At 36.8% G+C, this 16,470-nt stretch overlaps 1 long non-coding RNA gene across 1 annotated transcript; it reads left to right on the top strand.

Moving 5' to 3' along the window:
- Nucleotides 1-7,601: 7,601 nt before the first annotated feature.
- LOC131421270 (uncharacterized) lies at nucleotides 7,602-15,388 on the top strand. The gene is made up of 3 exons (XR_009223783.1): nucleotides 7,602-7,650; nucleotides 15,056-15,127; nucleotides 15,212-15,388. It is a non-coding gene; the product is annotated as an uncharacterized LOC131421270 (long non-coding RNA).
- Nucleotides 15,389-16,470: the final 1,082 nt, after the last annotated feature.

Below are 16,470 nucleotides of genomic sequence, written 5' to 3'. Positions count from 1 at the left end.
AACATTTGCTTGTGGACTTTATCGAGTCTGCTCAAATCACCAACTTTTGTTGAGTGTATTTAAATAAATCAGCCATGTCCCAATAAGTTCCTTTTGTGTAAAATGAATAGACTGACACCTAAAGTTTAAAAATTTTTTAAATGTGAAGATATAAAGAGATGAGTAATAAATATAGAGCAAAACATAAAAATTGAGAGTATTAGAGAGTAGTATTTCTGGAGATGTGTTTTGAAGATCAATTAAGTTTCATAATTAAATGTGGTAGAGTTGTAAAGTGTGTTGGTTAAACTCATTCATATAGATTATAAATTTGCTATAGATCATTCCAGTCAAATCTGGATAATATATACTATGAAGACTCTATAGAGGATGGTAGTCAAGAAAAGCTATCTACTCACATGGATAAACAATGCTGAAAAAAAATGTGCCACACTCTCACCAACACAGAAAATTTTCACTCTTGTTATTTGTACCCTTTCTGGTCATATGTCCTTATAGTTTTAATTTAAAATTCCTGGATGACTAATAAAGTTGAGTACATTTTCAAGTATTTATGTCCATTTGAATATTCTCATTTGCGAAGTTCCTGTTCAAGTCTTTTAGTAATTTTTTTTCAAATGGGTTTTCTTTCTTTTCTTTGCTACATTATAAAAATGTCAAAATACATTCTGGAAACAAATCTTTCGTCAGTCGTATGTATTGTGAACATCCCACTCTATGGCTGGCCTTTCCATTTCCTTTGAAAGTGTATTGTATATTGATAAACATAGCCTCTTAAAATCTATATAGTGTTTGTCAATTTTTTTATAATTAGAGGGTTTTTTGTGTCCTGCCTAATCTTTATAATCTTTGTACACCCCACTGTAATAAAGATATTCTATGCACTATCCTCTGAAAGATTCATTATTTTTTACCTTTCACATAAAAATCTAAAGCCCACCTGAAATTAATTGTTGTTTATACTGTGAGTGGATCAAAACCTCTCTTTTTGGGGGGATCCAATTGTTGAAGTGTAATTTATTTAAATGACTATCTTTTACTCACTGTTCTGTTGTGACACCTTTGTCATTAATCAAATACTTATATATGTCTGGGTCTGTTTCTAAATTCTGTTCTGTTCTCTTGGGTGATTTGTCTAACCTTGTGCCAATAACACACTATCTTAGTTAATTTAGCTCTTAAATAAGTCTTGATATTTGGGAGTCTCGGTCCTCCTATTTTAGTCTCTTTCTTCAAATTATATTGGCTATTCTTGGCCCTTTGAATGTTTATATGAATTTTACAATCAGCTTGTAAATTACAACAAAAGCTCCTGTTGGGATTTTTTTCTTTTTTTTGATATTTCAGTAAATGTACAGAAGAATTTGGAAATAATTGGCTTCTGTACAAACTAAGTCTTCTATTCCATGAATATTCTTCATTTATTTAGGTCATATTGATTCTCCCTCAGTAATGTTTTATAATTTACTCTTTATAGTTTTATCTCTTCTTGAGTTAGTTTTTCCTAGGCATTTGATTCATTTGGATGATTTGATCAGTTCAGAAATATTGAAAATTTAAATATTAAAGGCATTTAAAACTTTTTGAAGGAAATTTAGGGGACTATCTTTATGACTAATGGTCTAGAATGGTTTCTTATATGTGACAAAAATTACAAACTATAAATTAAAATAGAGAACATGAAAACATTGGAAGAGACAAATGTATAAGGAACACCAGAAACTGAGTGAAAAATTGAGCCACAGTCAGAAGATACTGGCAATATGCATAACCGAAAATGTAAAGAATTCATGCATCAATTTGAAAGGAACAAATATCTCAATTTAAAAATGAGCTACAGTCATGAACAAGCATTTAGCAGAAAAGAAAACATAAATGACCTACAAACATATGACAATACTATTTAATAATTAATAATGGTTATTATTACTCATTAATAATAATTCAAATGCAAATTACAGTCAAATCAGATGTAATTATATGCCACTTTTTTTATTAAAAAATAAAATGTCTGAAAAAACCAAGTGGTGATGAAGATATATAGCAGGGGAACATTCATATACTGCTTGTGAAAAAGAGTGATAAATAGCTGACAAATTACTTTTTAATATACTTCACATTATATTTTAAGGCTGAATGTAATCCAGCAATTACACTCTCAAGTATATGATTTAACATATTGATTTTTATTTGTTTTTTAAATTGAGGGTTGCTACATATTTGCTTGTGCAATCATTGTTTGGGGCCATACACAGCATTTTTGAAAATGAAATAGAATAGAAAAGAAAAGATCAATGTTCATTTAACTTGTTAAGGGTAAGGGCTTCAGTCATATACATATTTGTTGGGAGAGACAATTCAGTGTGAGCCCTGGTGGCCATGCACATTCCTGCTGGGTGTACCAAGAATATAAAGCTCTACCCACTCTGCCCAGGCCACTGCTCAGGGTTGTGTTTGCAATGAACAGCCTTGAGGGATGAGGTAATGTCTCCCCCTAGACAAAGCGCAGGCTTACTATATGAGCAGAAGATCACCCAAGCTCAGTGTTTCTCTCCTGTAACACAACCCACTGCAGGCTCAGGCATCCACCACAAACCCTGTATGTCACACCTGTGGGACTTAGGGGCATGAGAAGTTGATGCCAGCAAAAGCGAAGATCTGGCTACTGCTTTTGCCATGAGTAATGAGCTCTCTTGTCTCTGACTCAAGAATTTTGTGTCTTCCGCCAGAATCCATGAAATAACAGGCTAGTTCATTAGCTTGCAAGTGGGGTAATATCCCACACTCTGCACAGTTCTTCACAATATATTCTTGGCCACACTGTGAAATTTTTCTAGTTGTGGGTCACCATCATGAAAGTTTGAAAGCCATTTCATGAACCAAAAGACATGTAAAATACAATTTAGAGTAGCGTTATTTGTAATAACCCAAATAAAAAAAACAAAAGCTGAAAACAACACGAATGTTAATCATCAGGAAGAGGGATAAATAAATTGTAGGATAGCCAGCCAAAGCAATATTATACAGTAGTAAAAATAAACAATCTATAGCAACATACCACAAAACAGATGATCATAGAAGCAATGTTGAGTAAAATCAAGCCAATTACAAATAACTACTTACAGTATGACAGTTTTATGAACTTTTAAAATAAAGATAATTAACCAATATATTGGTTATGACTACATACATGTGTGGTAAAATTATAATTTATAAAATAAAAAATTATAAACATAATGGTTAGTGGTTAGTCCTGGAGAAGAGTCAAGGTCATGTGATTAGAGTAAGCCTGTGAGTAGCTTAAATGAAGAGTGTATATACAGGAGTTTGTTAATCGTTTATAATGGAAAAATGTAAACTATATATTAATTTCGTGTGCAAAATATTATTTGATAATTTAAAAAATATGACCCAAATCCAGAAATAATGTCATTCAGAATTGGAAAAAGAGAATGGACAAACCATGCACACTAACAATATTAAAAACTATTTGTTTCAATCTTTAATATAATTGCCACCAATGGAGAGTGAAATAATTTAATTTCAAACTGCATTAGTTTTTACTGCTCAGAGCACAGACTGTGGCGTTTTAAAAGGTATTCTTTAAGTAATCAGTTTGATATTAAATTCCATTTTATTTTGTATAAATGAAAAATTGAACATACCAGGAAATTCAGATTTAAAGCTATTTTGTTCATAATTTGGGGATTAATATGGAACACCCTCACCACCACTTTTCTGCATTGAAAAGAAGCTCAACTAGTATTATATTTAAGCCTTTCCCCGTAGTTTAAGAAATCCAAATACAAGCATATACAGAAAGTGTTTGAGAAGCTGAAAGTTAAATGGATCACTCTATATATGCACCATGCTGAGTGAGACATAAAATTAAATTAAATTCGCAAACAGAAAAAAATTCCAGCTTTCAGTTGCTAGTTCTCCTCAGCTCCAATGCTACAAATAGAGATAAAAAAAATTACACTGAACTATGAAGGCTTGAGTTTTCTTGATGACAAAGCAAAATTTCTAAGTATAATATCATATGACAGATGAACTATTTATAAGGGGGCAAAAGGAAGAAAATCTTAAAAATCTTTGCTCAAGCATTATGCTTATTTTATGGCATGCATTTGTTTCTAAGAGTTAATATAAGTACATAGAATGCGATTTATTCTTCCTTTTGTAAAAATAAACAAATAAATAAAAGTAATATAAGGTAAATGCTCTTGTGCTACTTTGCCCATGCCATCATATAGGGTTTATTGCTAATTCTATTTGAATGTGTGTTGCAAATGGAGTCTTATTAAATCTGTGGCTTTGAGTCTCATGATTACTTCTTCACAATTTACTCCATATGTCATACTGCGTGTGTAACTCTTACTCCATTAAAAGCCTTTATTTTTCTGGCTTCTCAATGACCCCATTACTTTCCAGGGAATCCGAGCCAGTTGGTTTACAGGAATGTCATCTCAGCAGAAAACCTCTCTGTATAGATATTTGCCTGGTCCAGAAGCTGTATGGCCGTGGCTGGGTTCCTACATCTTTGGGGTCAGCAGCAACCCACCTTCCTGTTGCCCAAGCCCTCTCCTGGCTCTCCACGTGATACATTTGGCCAGTTTCTCTTGCTGTAGAGAGAAAAGCAAGCCATAGTTACTTTAACCACCAGCAATTAGACTCAGGGTATCAGGAATTTGCTTCCTTCTTAAAAAAAAGAAAAAGCAATAGTACCCCCAGAAAGGTATGGAGAAACTGTTCGAAAGAAAAGAGCCTGGAGCCAGTCTGGATGCGCTACAGTCCTAAATTAATGCTCAGTTTGACTCCATTCTGCTGAGGGAATTTAAGGCTTCTCAAACTCTGGATGTAGCAGAAATCGAACAAAAGTCAAAAGAGTGCGATTATAGTTGGTAATTTTGAAATAGACCTGAATAGAAAAGTCCACCATCTCTGAGCTTTCTTGTTTCCTCTTACTAATATGAGAATCACTCCAATGACTAAGGATGTGATCTCTAGAGAAGGGAACAGCGTATGATATTAAGTATCAACATAGTAGACAGAAACACATTTTCCTACCTCTCATGTGTTAATAAAGTTCATAACACAAAATGCCTCAGTTCGTGTACAGGGTTGGGCGATGAGACAGGGAGTTCAGCACAGCCTGTGTTCTTCCAAGTCTGCCTCACAGGCCTGCCTGTGGAAAGTATCACTTGGATTTCTCTACTCAAATTCTTTTGTCACTTTAATTCCTTTGGGAGGTAGCATCAGAGGTAGATCACACTAAACACCATCCTAAATCACTGTGCTATTCTGTGTGGCCTCACCTTTCTATCATCTGAGCACATCTCTGAAGGGTAGCAGAATATGCCACCCCAAAATATGTCACCTTGGCATATTGATCATTTTGAACTAAAGACACTTGAAAGACAGCAAATGTAAGGAGAGGCTTTCTCTGAACTCCCCTTATCTGCCTAAAGAAGATCCTCCAAAAGAAACTCAATTGTCATAAATCCCCTCCCTGGGAGTTTCATCAACCAGAGAAGATCCACTCATCATAGGAGAGATGACTAGAAGTCAACGCCATACCCAAATCAACTTGGTCACAATCATAACTCCCATTTGTTCTTCTAAGGGCATCTGAGGCCCTCTGTTCTTCATCTTGCCTAAAAATCATTCACTCTCTTTTAAGATGTCTACCAGAAAGAAAGACCTGGCCACCCACTTCCAGATAAATTGTCCATGAACACCCTGTGAGTAGGAGCATTGTCTGATATAGCACGGGAATTTGAGAGGATGCCACAAAAAAGACTGGGCAGGGTTCCTGGCGGCCCGAATCAACTCCATAGCACCAGCAACAACAAAAGAGGCCTGTATCGTCCCTTTTCTTTTCCTAGTAAAATGATATTTAATCCTGAATTCTAAGCCACCTCGGGGAGTTATTCATTTTCCTCTGGGCATCCCCCATGTATACATAGATATACATGCTAATAAACTTGTTTGTTTTTCTCTTGTTAATCTGTCTTTTATTACAGTGGTCTCAGCTAAGAACTCAGAAGAAGAGACGGAAAATTATTTTTCCTCTCCTACATCCCTATCGCCACTTTCTCAAACCAGAACCCCTGTCAGCCTCTGTGACATCTTACTGCACTCCCTTGCCACTGCTCGTCAATGTTGATTTTCCTCTCTGTCCTCTCCATTGAAAAAACAGAGGTTGAGAAAAGGGCTTTGAACTGAACTAGGCTGAAACCCCAATACAACCATTTATCAGCTATAATGTGACCCAGGGTCAGATAGTGAATGTCTCTGAGACTTAATTTCCTCCTCAGTAAAATACTTGCCTCATCCTCTGGTTGAGAAGATTGGCTGAGCTGATATAGGGAAAACATCAGCCAGTGACTGGCACAGTCTCTGGTATAGACTAACTTGATTCGTGGTACTGATGATAGTGAAAATTAGGAGGAGGTAGAAGATAACAAGAACAGTAATCATCAGCATTGTTATTTATCAAATAAATTTAAATATCTCTTAATACCAGACTGTTTCCTAGCAGGCATAAGAGTATCCAAATATGATCTAGAAAAATACACAGGCACAACATTAGAAGATAAGAGGTATGAAATTTACAATCAGGAAATATGTTTCGAGGACTTTTTCTTACCACAATGGTTCTTTAAAAGATGCTGTCTTGAGAGATGAAATTACACATGTACTAATGTGAAGAATATTTATTCTCTTTACGATTTGTATTTGAAAGATTTTAATTATTATTACACATACTTTGGCTAAAATGTGACAGTACATTTGAGAGAATAGTTTATTCTTTTCTCATATTGTCTGCATTTTAATATGTCAAAACATACTCATAATTTTATCTTATCACCTCTCTGGATTGCAAAATATTTTCTGTCTCAGATTTTGAGGAATTAGTATTCATAGCTTTTCATCCTTACATAGAGCATTTAAAGAATTTAGGTAAGACAGGGAAAACAGAGAATTTCTGATCGTCTATGTGTCATCTTTTAATTTTCTCTCTCTGCTTATGTATATCAGTTTTTTCTGCTCTTCTTATATTTGGTTTATTAAGACTGTCTCAAAATGGTGCCTCCAGTCTCTTTCAGCTTGAGTTCACTTATTCTCTGTCTCAATTTGGGGAGAGAATAGAATTGACTCAGTTTCAACCATGATTTGTTCAATCATCTGTGACTTCAGGGAGGGATAATGTGGTGTATAGGTCTTCAAGGCCCCATTTCTGTGAGATGTGCAATACACATAGTACAGGATATATCTTCAACACATATGAAGAGAAACAGGTATGAATTCACTTTGACTAGAGGAAAATATTTCTAAAGGAGAATATTGATGTAAGTAAGGGTACATTAGTTAAACAATATTAGATGACGTAACCAGTAAACCTTAAAATCTCCATGACTTAACCAAATAGAAATGTACTTCTGCCTCATGTAAAATTCAATTGATAAATATGTTGGCGGTGTAGAGAGTTTGTCTGCTCCACATTCAGCCGTATAGTCTAATGGAGGCGCTGCCATCTTTGATATGATGCTTCCAATATTGTCCTAGGTTTTGACATTCAGCCAAGACAGAAGACCACGGAGAATGATGTGTTGGATTTTGTCAAGGACCAGTCCTGAAAGTGAGGTGCGTCACTATGGTTCAATTCCCATTTACTATTACTTGGTTACATGTACACACCTAACTTTAAGGATGGCTGAAAAATGCAATATAGAGTCCAGGAAAAAAAATATTTGGGGCTTTGACAACCAGTCTAAAAACGTTAGACATCATTCTTTTGTTAATGTGGAATTATCGAACATTTTTGAGTTAGTAAAGTGAATCTGAACAGTGGTTCAACTGACGTAATTTGATTTCTCTGTATGACATAGGTTAGAAGTGGAAGACTAGTGATTTAAATGTACAAAAATCAGGGTAAAAGTTTGCAATGCAAGATTTATATGGAAGTAATTTCAAGATATAGGAAAGTAGTAAGACATGGAGACCAATGTCTTCTTTATCCATTCAAGAATGATTTACTGAATATTTACTCTGTGCCAGAGCCTGGGCTATATTCTAGGAATACAGTGGTTTGCTCTTCATGTTACATAAAGCTGTAGTCTACTGGGGTTGGGGGGTGGAGATCAAATTTAAATTAACTTACTAACACTGTACCTAAGAATTGTGACCAATATTATAAAAAGGATAGAAATCTATGAATCAGTATAACAGACTAGTCAAGGTCTCTTGGCTAGTGAAATTTAAGTTACATGTGTATGTGTGTGTGTGCACATGCTTACATGACTCAGAAGATGCTTATGATATTGCAGATAGGGAATTCAGAAAAAAAAGGGAAGAGTTTACCCAAAAAGACTCTGTGGGGTGGATATGGTCATGAATGCAGATATGGAACTACCAATTTGTAGGATGTCAGCTAATATCCAGGTACCTATATCTATTAGTTGGCTATAAATGAGGAGCAGGGAATAATGGTAGAAATTCAAAGAAAATCAGATTTATAGATGCAGACACCTCTGATGTAATGTCAATTATCTTAGTGCCACTTTTGATAGGATCCAGTTCTCCTTTGGATCCTGCACAAGGATATTTCTTGCAAAATATTGTCATGCATGTTTTTATTTTGCTTTCAAAAATGTATGTTTCTTGGGGCCGGCCCGGTGGCGCAAGCGGTTAAGTGCGCGCGCTCCGCTGCGGCGGCCCGGGGTTCGCTGGTTCGGATCCCGGGCGCGCACCGACGCACTGCTTGGCAAGCCGTGCTGTGGCGGCGTCCCATATAAAGTGGAGGAAGATGGGTACAGATGTTAGCCCAGGGCCGTCTTCCTCAGCAAAAAAAGAGGAGGATTGGCGGATGTTAGCACAGGGCTGATCTCCTCACAAAAAAAAAAAAAAAGTATGTTTCTTTCTCTTAATTTAGGTATGATGCTGCATTGCAATTAAATGTTTAGGTGGTTGAAGTGCCCTCTGGATTATTACTTCCTTGAGACAGTGCATATTTATTCATCCTTTTCCCTCCATGATTTTCACAGAACCAGAAACAGAGCAGGTGCTCAATAAATATTTGATGAATGGGAGGCAATAAAGACATGAATGATGAATGGGTACTGTGTATGTGGAGATGCACAAAGTTCTTGGAGCATGGAAAACAGAAGGTGCAAATCGTGGAGGCATGAGAAAGCCTCCATGATGTGCAGCAAGAGCAAAGAGTGAGTGTGTAAATGTGATGAGAGACAAACCAGGACAGATGAATTAAGACCACACAATGCAAAGCCCTTAATGCCTAATTAAGCAATTTAGACTTTATCCTGGAGGAAATAAGAAGTCATTACAATGTTTCATAGCTGTGAGTAGCTGAAGAAAAATATGGAATGCAACCATACAGGAGAACTAGTGATTGGGGGGACAAAAAGCTATTTTTACATTTCAGGTGAAGAATAGTGATGAGGAACTAAAGCATGCTCTGTGTCTCTGTGGGAAAACAAAATTTCAGTTTCTAAAAGATTCTTTAAATAATCAGAACCTAAGAAAGCTGGGGAAATGATTCCAGAAGGCAAAATTATTAATCTTGTGCTTGTGATTAATGTGGTGGTCTTTCTTTGAATACCTGTACAACTTTCCAGATAAATTTATAAAGTGTGATATATATATGTATGATATAGATATATACATATATACATATATGTATACGCATATAGATACATATATAACATATTTGTGAGAGGCAGAAAGAGATAAAGTCATCATGAAGTTTTGAAAGGAGATCTATAGATGTTTTTCCAGAGGATCATGCGCAGACTTCCCCATCAGAAATGATGCTGCAGAATACTGGGTCCCGTAGTGGAAACTTGATCAAGGAACTCTGATGACAATACATCAACATCATAAAAGCAACCAAAGACTATACAGAAAAGAATAAGTGTGGCTGTGTTCCAATAAAATTTTATTTTCAAAAACTAGTGGTTGGCCAAATTTGGTTTTGGGGTCATAGTTTGCCAACTCCTGATCTGGCACCTTGTTATTGTAAGAAGCAGTGTATGAGCAATGTAGGTCAACACTGTGAAGAATAATAAAATCTCCACCAAAGCTATCTCAGAATTCTATTGCATATCGTGCAATGCTATTATTCATAGATTATTATCTGGAACTGAGGGGGAAAAATGTCAAAGTGTTACAACAGTTTTCCTTTTGAATGAGGCACATATTGAAAATTATTCTTTGACGTTCACAAGGTCAGTAGCCTTAGAGACCTCATGCTGGGAATCTTAAGGACCTGATATTGAGAATAAATCCCCTCAGATTATACCAATCTGAAATATCTGCTTAAACGATCAGCAACTTCTTTTATTAGACTATCAGGCCGTCTTCATCAACACAAGCTGCTATAACAAGACACCGTAGAATGGATGGTTTAAACAACAGAAATTTATTTCTCTCGGTTCTGGAGACTGAGAAGTCCCAGATCAAGGTGCTGGCTGATTTGGTTCCTGGTGAGACCCCTATTCTTAGTCTTCTGATGGTCTTCTTGTCCTTGTATCTTCATATGGTGAGGAGAAAGAGAGAGGAAGCACGCTGTTTCTTGTCTCTTTATAAGGGGACTGATCTCATCATAAAGGCTCTGCCATCATAATCTAATTATTTCCCAAAGGCTCCATCACTAAATACCATCACATTGGGGATTAGGGTTTTAACACATGAATTTTGGGGTGACACAAACCCATAGCATAGGTCAAAGCAAACTTGGCAACTGAAGTCATTGCCAAGTCTTCATAGTTATTTTCTCAGCCACCATGTCACTCTAAACAGCTCCCTCCCCATCCAGAACCTAGGATAGTATACTGACCATTTAATTCTTTGATGACTGAAGAAATGTTTTTAGGCTCTGCCTCCTTGCCTCCATTCTGTTTCCTCTCATACCGTTTCCATTGTGCTTCCTTTCACTTGGATTCCACCCGTCTACCAAGACCCTTGATTCTAAAACCTTATGTGGCATTTAAGTTTCACTCCATGATGCAATTTTTCCAATAATCTTCTCCTTTGTCCTCTGTCATTTGAGGACTTGTCCCTGCTCATTGTGGCGCCCAATCCAAGGTCCCAGAATTTCATCCTGAGCCAGACACACTGGTCATCGTGCGGAGTTCAAATGTTTATATATATAGCATTTATTTGAAGAATAATTTATAATAATTATAATAAAAATATTATAATAAAATAAAAACAAATGTAATTAAATATTTACTTTGTGTTTAATATGTGTACATGAACCTTGTTTTCATTCTTTTAGAAATAGTCTTTTGGTTTATTTTTCTTATTTTATTCCTTACATTATATATATTTATGTATGTACACATGTACACAAACACATAGTTATATACTAATATAATTATGTCCCCAAGCATTCTCTATTTAAGAAGGAAAGCTTACCTTACTACTGGGTATTAAGAAGCCTCTCTAATCTATTTACTGTGACAGTTTGACTTCTTTCTTATGAATTCTGGAGTTTTCCACGAGTTCATTCAAGGTCATATAATATTTAATTTTTAATCAGTTATTTAGACCCAAGATTGACAGTTTTCAAAATCAACGCCTAACACGCCTTCTGGAAGTTGTACCTGTGTTTTCTGCATCTCTTTCCATCACTTTCTTTTATTATCCTGAAGAAAAAGTATTATTTTTTATTTTATGACAGCTCAGCCGCTTCTATCAAAGAATAATCTTTGTCATTTCTCACTACCTATCTTCTTCTTTGCTGATCTCCTGTTCCCTCTGAACCAGAAACATTCCTTAGATTTATGTACACTTCCTGCACAATGTTCTTTTTATTTTGTTGCTTAGATCTTGACTCATTTTGGTTCTAGTTTCTTTAGTTCCATTTTGGATTTTTTCCAATCTCCCAGTCTTTGAAGTTTCAGTCTGTCTGTTAGTCTTTTTTCTATATGTGCTCTTTATTCACTCATAGACTAGCCTAACCCATTCATTTCTCTTCCTGAATAGAGAGAATTCTCCCTTTGAATAGATGATTTTTTTTCAATGTACGTTTTTCGCGTATAGTCCTCCAATACTAAATAATTAAACTTTCATTTACTGAGGGCTTACTATGTGTTAGACAGGATATATAAAACAAGGTTAATTAATTCTCACAAGAACTATAAAATTGATATAATTCTACCGATGAGTAAATAGAAGCTCAGATGGATTAATTAAGAGGTCAAAGTTTATACAACAGGTCTTGGATTTATTCTCCAAATATTTACTGAGCTATTTCCAAATTCCAGGTTCTGGATCATATGTTAGGAATGCAGCAGAAAATATGACTATTGATATTCATGCTCTCATGGAGCATTATGCAGGACATTATCAGAATATCAGTAAATGTGTAAGCACATAAAAAATAAAAAAGTTTTAAACATATAAATATATGTGGTGATATATGCAAGGAAGGAAGTGAATATGTATTTTGATAAAACATAGCTGGATGTTAGGTGGTTGGAATAGACTTCACTGAAGAGAAGACATTTTAGCAGAGATTTAAAAAGGCGGAAGTTAGTTAATAGAAGTGAGGTGAGAAGAGCATTCCAAGCCCAGGGATGTGAATAAGGCATGGCTATATGGTAGGAAAAGTTGTAGATGTGTTCAAGAAACAAAATATATCCAATATTGCTAGAGTGTAAGTGGCATGAGATGAGATGGAGAGGTAGGACTGTCATGCTCCAAAGCATATATTCTTTCACCTCTCTCTCAGAAGTCAGGGTCATTTTCTTGACACAGAAATAAAATAGCACTTCACACTCCATACCATTTATTGGCGCTTGTTATTATGTCAACATTGAAGTGTCTCAAGTCTCAGTCCTGGTTACTCTTATCTAACTATATTCACTGCCTTGGTGAACTCATTAAATCTTAAGGCTTTAAATACACATATATCCTGATGGCTCCCCAATGTTACCTATAGCCTGGACCTCTCCTCTGAACTCCTGAAATGTATATCCCAATATGTACTAGACATCTCCACTTGGATGCTTAATAAACACTTTAACACAGCGTGAAAAGAGTGAACTCCACCAGCAGACTTCTTACGGGGTCTGGGATTTGATTTTACCCCCATTTACAAGCTAAGAAGTTAACCTGTACTGTTTCACAGATGCTGTCAGAAGACACAAAACTCCTGGGTGAGAGACAAAGGACTTTATTACTCACAACACCACAAAAAGCATGAGCATCAAGATATTTGTGTTGTTTGCCCCCAGGTCCTATGATGTGGATGGAGCCAGGTAGATGCTGTACATGCAGTGAAGTTTTGTTGCTGATGAGGGACTCTGACTTTGCATAATCCACTACTTTTATAGCAAGCAGTAGGCAAGTTTGCTCTCTGCCGCAGAAGACGTTTCCTCATCTTTCAAGGTTGCTGTCTACCAAGGCAACCCTGAGAAATGGCCCAGACAAGGAGTATTCAAGCCCTGGCATTCTTGATATACCAGGAGTGATGAGTAGGAATTCAAGAAACCCATGGAGGACTGTCTCACCCAATATTTCCATAAAATGGATGTGAGACGGTTGGCATCACGGAGGCAAGTGGAGAAGGGCGTAAGTCTCAAAGCTGCTACTGTAGCCTTTGACAATAAGGGTAGTTTAGTGGCACTGGTGCTCAGGTCAAAAAATGTCAGCAATGAACTTGGCTTGATTTATCTCCTCATCCTCAACCCTGTAAGGCTGATGGCTGCATGGGATAGAAAAGCCTACGTACCTGGGCCAAAGTCTGGGTAGTTCCCAGATTTCTCCCCTCGTAGCACATCCCATAGTTGCTAAATTCTCTCTAATACAGCTATTTCTTTGAGTTCTACCTCACCTCACATAAGAGAGAAGGAGAAGAATGGACACCATTACCCAGGCTATCATCCCAAGAATACAGACTTCCTCACCCATACCTTGTTTGATCTTCAGGTAGCCTCTCATCGTGGGTGGACATTCATCCAAGGACAGAGTGGTGGCTTCCAATCCAATCAGTTATATTAGCCTTTGCAGCCTCTCTTCTTCTGAAAAATAAAAGCTACAAGCCCCTTCATCTTTTGTTCCTCTTAAAATCATCATGTGAACAAAGCATCATTTGTGCTATCTCCGGTTGAGGACTCCATACCCACTTCCACTGTCAAATCACGTAACAATGTCCAAGATATGGGTGCCAGCATGGGCTCGTCCCATCTGGCTAATGGGCAGAGTTGTGGAGATCCCTATCTCTGCTGCTGCGCGTGGGTCCCCCAGTCACAGCCTGGTCCACTTCTAGCTTTCTGTAGCTCTCCTACACTCAGAGACTCTACTACCACTATTATCCCTGACCCCACCTTGTGAAATGGGCTTACTAGCTTCCCCTTACCCCAGTTTCCTGATCACACTACAGATGGCCCCCTAATATACCTGTATTGACTTGTTTAGTTTGTTTATAGCCCATCTCCTCCATTAAAATCTAACTCTCTGAAGGAAATTTCTTTTTGTATTATATATTCACTCATACCTCTAGAACCTAGGACAGTACCTCAAACATAATCAATACTCACATTATCATATACAGAATGAATGGATATATGTCACTATTCATTTGTGCATCTGCTTCCTTCGCCACCAGAATGTATTCTTTGTTAGAGTAGGGAATTGGATGATCTTTTTTACTGCTGTATTCCCTATGCCTAAAAACAGTAACAAATCATTGATTTTCCATAAGTGTACACTGAATAAATTTATTGAATGATCTAATGAAATAAGTTGTAGCTAAATAATTTCTCTACATAATGAAATGTAATGCTTAAGTCTCACTTAGGCATTTTACTAGTCACTTAAAAAATTAAGTTTATTTTGGAAGATGTGACTCATTTATTGATTTAGCAAGAATTTATTGAATACTTGTTATTTGCAGGCCTTGTATTAAGGGTTCCTCTTTCACAGTGTTTAGTAGAGTTTATTAAAAAACTAATTCAGAGAATGCCTGTTGAGTGTGACAGCGACTGCTGGCTACTTGTCAAAACCTATATCTTCTTCTTCTTAGGCTCACACATGTCATTTACCAGCTCTCCAGCAATTAAATGTGGCACCGGAAGGGTTTTCTGACCAGTGGAAGGTGAGCTAAAGAGACATGTGCCACTTAAGGCCTTGGTCTATAAAATTCTTCCATGTACAACTCCATTTTCTTTTTTCCCTCCAGCTATCAAGCTGGGGACAACCTCCAGGACAATTTTGGAAGCTGCACACAGAAGATGACAGAGCCTCATTCAGATTTGGGCCCTGAATGATTACAAGGAGGAGAGCTCCTTGGCCAAACTATGCCCTTCTTAGAACAGTCCTTAGAACTTGTTTGTGGTTCAAGCCATTAAGTATTTTGAGGGTCATTTTTTAAAACAATTTAGTGTACCTTAACTCATTGAAGGAATAGGTTTATGTTTATTTGCTGTAAAAAAGTGAATACTTTTAGGAATATTTTTCTTTCTAAATAAAAGAGTAGAAACTCAACATTTGGTATCTCTTATTTTCTACGGCCGTAATAAGGGTGAATGCACGCAGGATAATAAAATTTATTCTGTTGGATTTGCCCTCACAAGTAACTCAAATGATTCTTACAGAAGCTCTTCTGTACAATTTCACTCAACCTTTTCTGGAGAGTCTCCAGAGGTTGTGTCTCCTACTCATGGGAAGTTATGTTGACTCTATCACATGTTGACTCTCACTTCCTTCCTCTCTTCCTCTGACAGCTGTGGGTAGTGTTTCTTGGATGGGCCTCCACAGGCCCCAGTCTTGTGAAGGATTCTACACAGCAGCCTCTGGCACTTGCACCAAAGACTTTCCTCCAGGCACCTCTAGGTGCTCCAGAAACTCTGGAGACAAAGATATCACCATTGATGGCATGCTCTGAGCCTCCGTGGAACAAGCACATTGTGTGGTTGGCAGATGTTGACAGAAGGAGACTCACTCCCTTTTCTGTTATTTGGCACTTCAGAGTAAAAGCAATTTATTAATATTTTCCTAACTTTATTTCCTACCCTTCATCCTCCCAGGGCTAGTCCCAAATATAATTCCTCTTCCTTTGGGGGTGCAGCTAGGAAAAACTAAACCCAATACTCTACTCCAAATCTCCTTTCACACTGATAATTAAGGATTTGGTACTTGTCTAAGCTTCTCCGTCTGCTCCTCTTTGTCCTTCAAAGAATTCTGTTCTCATTTCTTCATGCAAATAAATGCTCGGCACACGAGTGCACCAGAAAAGACCAGAGAAGTTGGACTCTCAAAAAGGAATAAAGCTCAAGGCTCAAGTTTAGTGCTGTTACATAAATTAGCCATGAATTTATGGTTGGCACATTGCTTGTCACTAGAACATACACCAAACAATATATGGAAAAGAATTTATGGATAAAGAAATGAGGAGAGTGAGTGCAAACTAGTGCAGCCACTATGGAAAACAGTATGGAG

The sequence above is a fragment of the Diceros bicornis genome, chromosome 24, assembly GCF_020826845.1.
Source record: "Diceros bicornis minor isolate mBicDic1 chromosome 24, mDicBic1.mat.cur, whole genome shotgun sequence".
Taxonomy (NCBI): domain Eukaryota; kingdom Metazoa; phylum Chordata; class Mammalia; order Perissodactyla; family Rhinocerotidae; genus Diceros; species Diceros bicornis.
The sequence above is the reverse complement of the archived record's forward strand: the minus strand, read 5'-3'. Positions and strand labels throughout refer to the sequence as shown.